Source organism: Schistocerca serialis, chromosome 8 (assembly GCF_023864345.2).
Source record: "Schistocerca serialis cubense isolate TAMUIC-IGC-003099 chromosome 8, iqSchSeri2.2, whole genome shotgun sequence".
In the NCBI taxonomy this organism is placed as follows: Eukaryota; Metazoa; Arthropoda; class Insecta; order Orthoptera; family Acrididae; genus Schistocerca; species Schistocerca serialis.
Window position 1 is genome coordinate 276,215,377 of NC_064645.1, and position 12,067 is coordinate 276,227,443.

At 41.4% G+C, this 12,067-nt stretch overlaps 1 protein-coding gene across 1 annotated transcript in view; it reads right to left on the bottom strand.

Moving 5' to 3' along the window:
• Nucleotides 1-11,853, bottom strand: part of LOC126416075 (protein unc-80 homolog) — a 1,008,688-nt gene extending 996,835 nt beyond the window's left edge. Inside the window, exon 1 of the mRNA XM_050083557.1 lies at nt 11,792-11,853. The gene's annotated coding sequence lies outside the window, so the exon portion shown is untranslated. The remainder of the gene's footprint in view (nt 1-11,791) is intronic.
• Between the last annotated feature and the right edge of the window lie 214 nt (nt 11,854-12,067).

Genomic DNA, 12,067 nt, shown 5'->3' on the forward strand with positions numbered 1-12,067 from the left:
TGTGGAAATATTAGTGAACCTAAGACTGAGCCTTCTGTAACCATCAAGTGGTTTTTCCTCAGTCAGACGAATCGCCTGTCTTACATTGGTTGAATCGTTAAGTACAACGTTCTAAAATCTTTTTGGGTTAGATACAATGCTATCCATTGGTTGGGTTTATCATCAATTCCACAAAACGTCAGTTTATATGCGACGATATAGTAATACTTCTCTGTAAACCGTCTCACAGTGCACTGTGGTGCAGTTGCCCAGTCCAGTGAACGGCTGTTAATGTTGCTTCTTTGGTGTACTTAATCAATCCTGAGGTTGCAAATGCACGCAGGGCACCGCATCAGTAGAGTGTGTCCAGTGGAGTGAACTGCATGCATTTACAGCCTCAGGACTGATTAAAATCGCCAAAGGAGCGACAGTAACAGCTATCCATTGCACTTGACACTGCACCACAGGTTTAATTGACTGGTTGGTATTATTAGTTCTATATTATGGTAATAATAATAATTCCGTGTGGCTCAATGGCGTAGTGCACGTTTTGCAATTGGACACCATTTCGACGACTTCAGCGTCCTTAACTTAGGCCACTAATCCACGAAAGGAAGGGAACCTATCGTGTAAAGTGCCCATAATTTCGGGTGTGCGCCTAATTCTGGATAGCTAAATATCTCCCTTGTTTGGTACTGCAATCACTAGCTCACTCCGATAACCAGTAGCGAAGGTCGTTGTTATACGCCATTGTGAGTTTGGTGCCTGTGCTGTTAACGTTTCGTTCTCCACAGCTATTTTTTCATTGTGCTCAAGATAAAGATTTTCTACAAAGTTCAGTTGAAAGTCCTTCCTCGAGCCAGGTAAAACGTATTTCCAAAGTATTTCACATGAGACGGTAGTTTGAAGCGTACTCTTTCTTATGTAATTGATACAAGTGTCGTCTACCGCTCATCTTAAGGGTTATGTTGTGCCTAAATAGAATTAAGGGAAGATCGCTAACACCGGGTAATAAAAGATTGCACTATTTCGGGTACCCGAAATTTGGGATGAGTTTATACAAACAGAAGTTCTGAATTTTGTTTCGGATGTCACTTTTCCTGCGACAAAGGCTTTGGCCCATAGATAGGTTGAGCATACTGCAGAGCCCCAACAATAAAAGTGGCTGCAAATTATTTAAAAAAAATGTGAGATCTATCCTTGTTACCGCCTGGTTTTTTCGTCTATGGATTTTACTCCTCAGGAATCTGCAGCATATGCTGAGAAGACCTCAGAAGCTACAGCAGGGCCTTTGTCGACTGCAGTTACTGACATGGAAGAAACAGCGGTTTCTACTTTCGAAAGCAGCTCGTGTCTTCTGCTTCCACCATCAACCCAAAACCAAGAGCAGATAAAGCAGCAGTGTTGACACAGTCTCCCTTAGAAGGATTTTGAAGCAGTCCCCAGCTAAAGGGAAAAAGAAATCAAGTGCCAAGAGTACAGAGAAGAGACCACATTCAACGAAGCCTATTCCAGGAACTTCATGTGATGCATCTGATAGTCTTTCAACATCTGGGTCTGCAAAAACGAAGCTCCTCTAAAACAGAACCAGAGAGTCACGAAATAGCATGATAATGATGAGGAAGGTTCCCATTCAAGCGTTGATGAAATCATGTTGAAAGACTCATCAGCTGAATAAGAAGAGAGCGAGGAGTGCATTTACTGCGATTTACTGACAATTCTAAAGAGACCTGGCTGAAGTGCATCGGTTGCTTTCACTGGTGTTATGAGATTTGTACAAGTGTCAAAGATGAAACATTTTAAATGTGACATCTGTATCAAAAGGTACAAAGTCTGAAATTTTTTCTTGAAATAGCTGAAATGTTTTCAGAGTAACCAACAATTATGCAACACTCCTTATTTTTGAAACAAACATCTGGTGCGAATAAGGCTATGTTAATAACTCATTAAATTTCAGTGTTTATATACAACCAAAATTAGGAAACCACAAAAACCCGGAATCAGGAACCATATTTTCTTGGGGTAAAAATTATACGTTTTAATTATTGGCACTGTTATTGCAGAAAGAGAAAATATTCGTATGATTTTTTGCAATGGTAGTATTTAAATTCTTCCTAGTGATAGTACAGCACATTTTCCATAATTTAAAGACATCTTATTTACCGGTAATCTTAAATTTAAAAACGGTACCCGATATCAGAGGACTTTTTCTTTCCCTTTACCAATATTCACACACTGAATTCGGATCACGTGTCGCTCCCTGTGAATCTTCAGGTAATTGAGTAGTCAAAGGTAGGTTAGATGCAGACTGAAATACTCCGTTGTCCTACCGCGATTCTATTTCACGACCTCCCGGTTTGTAGGCAAGGTCTTAACCACTATACTACTAGATCCGATATTATTATGATAAAATAAGGCATTTTATAATTTCACGGTGGTCATGATTTCGTTTAGAATTCTATAACAATTTTTCTACAGAAACTGGTAGGAAATAAAGGCTATTCCATCAACAGCTCTTGATGTTGCATAAAAATGTCTTTCTCTAAATACCGGATTTACTAAGCGAGTGCTAGCAATAAAATCAGCCACATCGATACCTACACTATCTTCCATACAATTCTGTGTCGCTGTACACTAACCAACATCATACATCGACGTGACATTACTACAGTATAACAGAACACGTAATGGATAAGGAAGATGTAATTTTAAGATGGCGTCAGGCACTATTTGAAAGCGCCAGTTTGGCTATCGATAAGCTATAAAAATCTGACTTAGAAGTGAAACTGACGCTGAGAATAGATAAACAAAAGTTATGCCAGCTGGAAACACGATACGTAGCTTAGTATGAGAGGCCATTAAAGACGAAAGTGGCCACTCGGTACAAACTATTTTTTGAATAAAGAGAGCAAAACAAGAAAACAAACTTTGTAGACTAACATTCGTAAATAATTACGTCAAACGGAGACGACCGATACTTTCCGACACCTCCAAGTCTAAATCGTCAAAGAAATTGACATGAAATTTAATAAGACGAAACGGAACTGCTGAATTAAGGCGCTAAATTCAATATAGAGCTGGCACTAAATAAGAAGTGGCTGAAAAAAAGATATGTATCCCTGAAAATACCAGCTGACGCAGCGCTATGGACTACAGTGAAACGAGCCATGTATGTCCCAAGTTCGTACAGACAGTTAAAGAGGAAAGGATGAAGCGATGAACAACAGCTATAATATTTAAAGATACGAGGATCTACTGTTAGCTATCAATGATAGGCACGAACCGAAAAAGTAGTACCATTTTGATAGTGAACAGTAATACATTGACAAGACTTTAGCAGTATTCGCAGGAAACGGAATGAAAGGAGTTTTTAGTGAACCGAAGAAATAATTCCAGTTAAGATTGAAACAAGAGTTTCAACCAGTATTTGTGTTCTACCATCAGAAGAGTAGAAGAGAACTTGTATGGTGATGAATCGAAACAGACCACAGTTAAAAATTCACTAGATAAAATATCCAGTTATACCAGTGGTCAAACTCAAACAACATCGCAGCGTATAGTATACTCAACTAAATTCCCAGCGAAACACACATCTCTGAAATCAATCACTCAAGTGGCAATAGCTAATCAACCAAGTAGTAGGATAGCTATGATCGACACGTCTCACTTCGTTTCTTTAAATGTCGAAAATATCTATTCAAATATTTCTGAGGTTATCATTCCCTTAAGTAAAAACTGTTATCAACCTAATAGGACACTGAATTAATTTAATTGTTGCAACATAATTTTACTTGTAGTGAGAAACATTGCATTCAAGAAAATGAAATAATCACAGATTCTTCTTATAGAATCTTCGAGAGTTTTTCAGATACTTTTATTAATCATCTAGGAAGAAGATTCTAAAAGTTCAAACTGTCGTCAGTGAATATGATCACACAAGGTAAGTTTATTAGTTAAGGCGATATATACACGAAGGGGCTACACGATGAAATGGATACTATAGAATCCAGTGCATTCACTTAATATCAGAATATGAGATCCGATAACCGTTTTTAACGTATGAACAAAATCAGGTACTATGCACACATGGACCATTAATGAGACATACGATAGGATATTAAAGCGAGAAGCTATTTTTCCTGTGTTACTTCACAGGGCCGACGACGTTTCCGTGAACGAGAAGACAGAAATATGAAACGAAGTGCGCTGAGGAACGCAGCCAAAAGAATAACTTTTAGATGGTCACTACCCTATAGTACGGCGGAAGGTGGCGAATATTTTTAAATAGTACAAATTAAAATATAGATGTAGAGGCTCCTATGAACGGTGTCAATTTGAATAAAATCTTCTTGGATGTTATGCCACGCACTACGAAACACTAAAACAACTGTAATTCCACGTTCCGACAGTTTTTCCACTGGTACCGCTGATCTTAGGTTAGTTGGGTTTAAGTAGTTCTAGGTTCTAGGGGACTGATGACCTGAGATGTTAAGTCCCATAGTGCTCAGAGCCATTTGAACCATGGAAAGAAAAAAATGGTTCAAATGGCTCTGAGCACTATGCGACTCAACTGCTGAGGTCATCAGTCGCCTAGAACTTAGAACTAATGAAACCTAACTAACGTAAGGACATCACACACATCCATGCCCGAGGCAGGATTCGAACCTGCGACCGTAGCGGTCGCTCGGTTCCAGACTGTAGCGCCTTTAATCGCACGGCCACTCCGGCCGGTGAACCATGGAAAGAGCATTTATAATTAGACATAAACATAATCCTAGAAATACAGTTTCGGGAGCAGTTGTGACAGTTTATTGACTCTAAGAAACGCCGCAATGTACTATTTGGCACTAATGTGTCATGAAGTCAGAGACCGCAATTACCATTCCCTAAACAAGTGACGTCACAAGGGAAAGTAAATTAGGACTCCCAATTCTCTTCTCTCTTCTGCCACTTTAATACGCACAATTGCCCTACTGCTTCCATCCCAGGGTCCAATTTTTAAATTGTAATAATGTTATTTTTCATTTTTTGTCGGTTTTCATTTTCCATGTAGGGAATGTACTCTGGTTCACTTTTCAGTCTTCTCCCTATAGTCAGGCGTTGAAAAGAAGTTCAATATGTTTTATTCCATTTTTAAATGAGGGCATTCATTTACTATGTGCTGCAGTCTTTTTCTGCACTAAAAAAACTACTCCAGAATATTAAGTTTTCCCAAATCTGAAAACATTCTATAAGGTGCAACACGATTATATACGTAGGAAGAAATATCTATCTAATTTAAAAGCGTTAGCCGGCCGGAGCGGCCGAGCGCTTCTAGGCGCTTCAGTCCGGAACCGCGCGACCGCTACGGTCGCAGATTCGAATCCTGCCTCGGGCATGGATGTGTGTGTCGTCCTTAGGTTAGTTAGGTTTAAGTAGTTCTAAGTTCTAGAGGACTGATGACCTCAGATGTTAAGTCCCATAGTGCTCAAAGCCATTTGAACAATTTTTTTTTAAAAGCGTTGCAATGGAGAAAATCTTATCAATATTATGTTTAATCGTCTGTTTGTCACGATATTACTCTATTAGTTGGTAATCAGTAAGTGAAGTTAAACTAAACAGAAATATTATCACAGACCACTTGCAAGTTAAATACATTTTAATATAGAAGGTACTGGAAACTGGTACAACTTTTCATTTTCAAGACAGGTAAATTTGTTAAAACTTTAAATAAACTGCATAGAGTTGCAAGTATCACGAGTTCCATGGTAAAGGACCTTGTTCTGTTTAAAGGTACACGATGATGTGCGACCGACGTGTACGGTTTAACTTTTCAATAAATGTTATATAAATGGTTCTAAAACTTTATAACATTTTACCCTCCAAAAAAGTTTAGAACCGCAGAATTAACAATATCAGTTACTGGATTGAAGTACCGCCCAAAAACATTATATGTTGCTAGGTGCTCTACTCTATGTGTACAAAACTCCCCCTCCGCCCCCAAATTGGTACAAGAAAATTTCCCAACACGACAGAAGCGCGAAATGACATCACACGAGGATTTTCGTCAGGCAAATCCCGTATTCAACTTGCAGTGAGAACATTTTCGTATTTCAGATGTTATCCGCTATTTCAGCATTTAGATGTGCACCTTACTTCTACCACTTTCAATATTGCATCGTAGGTCGCCCTCCCACCCCCACCCCCTAGAGACGTAAATTCAGATATTTCCTTCCTTAATTCTTGACAATAAAAGATCATTACTCGAAGAGAAAGAAGCGAAAAGTTAAAAACATTAATCGAAACTACATTTCTGTGACTCAAACTCGAGATCTGGGACACAATTTCAGTACGTGGAAGGAAAGAGACAGTTGTTAGATTTAGTTCATGCGGAACATTCGCCTTCCAGTATAACTTACTGGCGTCTACTGATCAAATACCCCTCATATTTGAGAAGACACTACGTAAGACGGTGTCTTGCTTAGTTGTCAACGATGTAATTCGGTGTTGAAAGCCTTTCGAAAACCTTGGAGGACTGAATCTACCTGTTCACCTGCATCTTCTGTTCCCTAGATGTCGTGTACGAATGGAGCAAGCTGTGTTCAACACGAGTCGTTTTTCCCATGTGAAGTAATTCTTACGCCACCAGTGCCAAGATAGTGTGTTTCCATTTAAGCGACGGATGCACATGGGTAAACTAGTAGCTCACGTTCCTTCCTGTGAACTCTTGGTCACGTTTCCTTGTTGAGGAATGTATAGACATCTAGTAGTGGTCTCCTATTTTGTAGTACAATATGACTCGCCATCGCATTTCCTTCTCGATGGGCACTTTGATGGTACCAAATGGTTCTTGGAGTATTCCTTTTGTAAAACCAAGTTACATTTTTTCTTGGTTTTGTTTCAAGATGCTTCTTACTGCACCGACATCTTCTAAAGAAAATTTGTCCTATGAGATGTCTACAAACGTTACCCGGATGGTGATTTATCTCCAGGGGCAGACAGGGAAGTTTAGTAAGACCATTATTGTTCACATTATACACTCATTAATTAGCGGATATAATTAATTACTACAGAGCGAGATGGCGCAGTGGTTAGCACACTGGACTCGGACTCGGGAGGACGGCGATTCAAACCCGCGACCGGCCATCCTTATTTAGGTTTCCAGTGATCTCTCTAAATCGCTTCAGGCAAATGCCGGAATGGTTCCTTTGAAAGGGCACTTCCCTATTCGTCCCTAATCTGATGGAACCGATGACCTCGCTGTTTGGTCTCCTCTCACGAATCAACCAATTAATTATTACAATGTCAAACTTCCCGCAGATGACAAGGCTGTCTACAATGACATTTTTCCAACATAAGTGTTATGCCTAATTAGATTTTGGCCAAAGATCAGCTTAGTATGAATACATGAAGGTTGCTCTTAATGAAGAGACACGTAACGTTATCACAAAAGTTACAGGTTAATGAGTCACCTCTAGTTAATCATATCACACAAGTACCTAGGAGCAATTATGTTAGGAAATATGAGATGGAACTGAACTCCAATACGGCACTACTGGATTTGTTGTGCCCTTGCACTGATACGACCTTGGAAGCTGACTTAACCAGCCAGTTAAAGGGGACGTACAGTTTAACATAGATTACAAACCACAGTGAAGTTTGGAGTTTCTTACGTTACCAAACGACAAGGCGTAGTGGTAGCACACTATCCGGCCACCCAGACTTATGTCAGGTTTTCCGTAATTTCCCTAAATCGCTCCATGAAAATTCTGGTGTGGATCCTTTGTAAAGGGCATTGCCAATTTCCTTTCCCATCCTTTCGTAATCTGAGCTTGTGTTCCGTCTGTAATGACCGCGCTGCAGACGAGACATTAATCTTCCTTCCACGGAAACGAAATTAATGTCGTTTGTGCCTCAAGGAAGTGAAATAGGGCCGTTCTAAATACATATAAACAAATTATTAGATGGGATAAAAAGTGCTTGAAGTTTGTTCGCTGACGATGTTACGTAGAGAAAAATTTCGTCCTTGGAAGATCGTAAGAACTGTAAAAGAACTTCAGCAGTATTTTCCCTTGCTATAATGAATTTTTCATCTTCTTTGCTTTAGAGTTTTCAGTGGCTTGTGTGAGCTCCGCTCTTCTCACGTTTTTGACAAATGAATTTTCTTCAAAACAGTTAGTGCAGTAGACTCTGTATTTGACAGTGTATGTATACGTGTCTGAAGGAACAGACACTGCTGACGATTTCCAGTCGTGTTAAATTATGAAATGTATTCGCAGACAGCGAGTATGATACTACATTTCTGTGTTGTTGAATACAGACACATGAAAGCTTGTGGCAGACCGCTACTCTAAATCAGATTTCCCACCTATCGCGAGCTGTCACCTTAGCATCTTTGGCTATCCGTGTACGCCTCCCCATTCGATATAAACTGCCATATGTCGTAGTCTCTACATCCCATAGTGCTCGCAGACCGTTCGTGTGATTCCCACATAGGGAGAAACAATGTTTCCCTCATTAGTTTTCCGGTCCGGGAGGCTTGCTTGGATGACCTAAGTGCTTAAGGTGACCGCTCGTGATAAACGGGGAATCCGTTTCGAATCCCGGTCCTCCACAAGTTTTCGTATGTCTGTAGTAAACCATACAGCTCTTACACCACCTCATTTACAATTTACTAATACATTTCATAGTATTTTATTTAACTTTACGGTCGGATGCCCTCCCTATCGCCCAGTCGTCGGATACCTAAAGGAGCGAAGTCTTGTGCGCCATCTGTCCGTGAATTACGCAAACTTCGCTCTGTATGTGATCGTGGTTCATCTGTTTTCGTAATCTGCTTCCTGGGGTAGAAAGTGGGGATCAGCCCATCATTTGCCTAAACGAGCGTGGCAAATCGACTAAAACACCCTCAGGATGACCAGTGTGTCAGTCGTTGAACCGCAGCCCGGATTCGATCGAGGGTGGCTCACCTACCTGTCTCGCAAACTAGCACACTGAGCGTTACGAGTATACTAACAGGATGTTGTCGTAAATGTCAGTTCTGTTTAAATGTGGATAAACGCAAGATAACGCTTACAACGAAGGTAAAGAACTCGATAGTGTCTGATCACAAGCTTAGTGTTGAAAATCTTGAGCATATCGCATTCCGTGTGTACCAGGTGTTTATAATTAGATTGTAGCTATTCGCAGAGATAATTATCGTATGGCAGCGAAACGTGGTGGATACGCTAATGTTTTAATGTAGAGCCATTTTACTCTGGAAAAACTTTGTTCCAATTTTGGCTACCAGGTGCAAATCTGGCGCTGTACAGAATCTCGTCGACACCTCCGGTGCTCATATCGAACAAATTCTGTAAGAGATCGTTGATGATAAACTCAATATTATGTATTTCTCACTTGTTTGACGTTTTCTGCCGACATCCCATTCATAATACATAACATATGGAAACTTTTCTATACGTCTTTCTTGTATTCACAGCACCAGATTTGCACCTGGTGGCCAACATTGGAACAATTTTCTTCAGCGTAAATCTGTTCCGCATTAACGCATTAGAATATTTATCAAGTTCCGCTTCCAAACCATAATTTCAGTACTCTGTCATTAAGTCCACTTTAATTACAACCACCCAGTATTTAGAAGTAATGCTGGAAAACGCAATGGATCTGTAAAGGAAATTGCACACAAGACGCTAGTGCGAGCAGTTCTAGGGTACTGTTCCAATGTTTGAAGACCTTATGAAGTAGGCATGACAGATATCGAACGAACTGATAGACAGCTTGACCGGACCGGGAGAGGTGTAGCCCCTACGATAGTGTAACAGAAGTTCTCGGGGACGTGAATAGGAATCCTTGGAGGAATGAGGACGTAATGCTCGCGAAACTCTGTTGGGTAAATTTGGAGAACATCTATTCGAAGAAAGTGTGTGACCGTTAGACTGCCATCATAGTGCGCAAGGAGTTACTGAATGTCATTCTAAACATTTGAGAGATTGTAGAGGATAAAATTTCGAACGTTTTATTAGGAAGCTATACCCGGAAATTGTGAAATAAAGTTTCTGCAGCCACCACTAGGTTGTTGAAAATCTACGCACTACCTATACGAGAGGTGAGATTTTCAATGAACATCGGAGCAGGAATTCTTGGAGGTCAACCTTACTGGACCCCACACCTTATCGGGTCACTTACGATATACATGATATTTGAGCTTTGTGGAGAATGTCTTGTCTGAAATAGTGGAGCAGGTGGCCTTGCAACTGTTCGCTAGTTTTAGATATCGGAATGGTAGTGATGCAGCACCCTTTGATCGTCGACCTGTGGCATGTCTCACAGACAGTTTCAGGCAGAGAGTAATTGGAAAAGGGTTCCCAGTCCCTTGGCCTGTACACTTCCCTGAGCTCGCTCCTTTTGACTTTTCTCCGCTGGAGTTATCAGAAGTCCACTGTGTACTCAGTACCGGTAGGAACAGTACATGAGCTTATTGACCGCATCACTACAGCGCTTGATACAATCGAAGGAGGGCGCAGAATCTTACGGAGAATGAAACAAAACATGGTTCGTCGTTGCACACTATAACATTTTTGCCTCTTACAAGTCGATGGTAGGCAAAGTCGATTGTCAAGCGTCGTTACGCTACGTGAGTTGTGTCAAGAGTCTGGGCGGAACTGTGAGCTGCCCGTTGTATCCTATCGGCTGGGTGGGTCCCCATCGCCGTGAGTTGACTCTCAGCAAAACATTACAGATTTGTGATCTAAGATATTCCTGACAAGTATTTTACAAAGGCCTTCAGCGTGCCGTATATTCGCGTTCGTGTCAACAGCGCCAATCACCCACTGGACTGCAGTGAGGGTTGTGTGTATTAACCACGGGTGTAGCGTGTGACCTGTGAAGGGATTAACAGTAACTACAAGTGTGACACGAAAGTTGTGTCTGCCTCATATTGTGTCTAAACAGAATATACAATCAAACGTTATAAAACATATTAGCATTGGTTATTGCAAAACCCTTTATCGTTGTGTGAACACTGTCGAGCAGCCGCACTCTAATTAGAAACGACACCCTAACTAACTAAATCCGATCAGTATTTAAATATTAGGATACGGTCACATCAAAATTAAAGCTAGCTGCTATTTCGGTTAATAACAAACCAGATCATATTAATCGAGAGTGGTTAATGTTGGCGACCGTGACAGGACTATTGCAATTTCCGGTCAAGAAGACTACAGAACACAATACATTATCTAGTTGCCATTTTTTATCTTAGCCACGTTTGAAATGACAGCTATAATTTTTGGATGAATAGTAATGATTCGGCACGACAATGTTTCATAGTGAAGCCACGGATTCGGTTTCCAGTATTTGATTCTATTCTACTGTGAATAAACGTTTCCCAAACAACAGTATCCTGGTGTTTCAGGTACTCTATCGAATGCGTAGGAAGTGCATAGTGCTGTAGAATATTTCAGATTTCCGTCCATATGTTCCTTATTGCATTATCTTCTGCAATGTCCCACATTTTTTAACAGTAACAGTGTGTATATCAAGAAGGTACCATGGAATTAAGACAGGAGGGATTGGGGGCGAAAAAATTGCCATATAGACAGTCATTATTCCCTGGCTCAGTACGAGAATGAATTAAGAAGGAAAATCGATAATGTTGGTTCCGTGTACCCATCGCGGAGTACTGTACAGTGGCATGCGAAGTATGTGTGTGCAAGTAGTAGTAGTCATAGAATAGGAGTAGGAGCATTTTGTTTCGACAACATGGCACGGTTAGCGCAGGTGTCACGTTCCAGGTGGCAGGCACCGGTCAGCTTACGTAAGTGCGACGGCGTACCTCTGTGGGCTGGCGGTGGGCCGCCGAAGAAGGCGCCGCGGCGCTGTGGTCCCCCCGCCGGATGCTGGGCCGCTGCCCGAGCGACTGACGGGGCTCGGCCGGTGCCGCCGACGGCGTCCGCATCGATCTCCCGGCGGGGTGGGGGTGGGGGCGGGGGCGGAGGCAGGCGGGGTGACCGTGGCGCCTGGACCACCGGCACCGACCTTCTGCGCATGCGCCGCCCCAGGCTCCGGCGCTTCACTGTCGTCAGCCTCTCGTGCCAGATTCAAAAGCCTG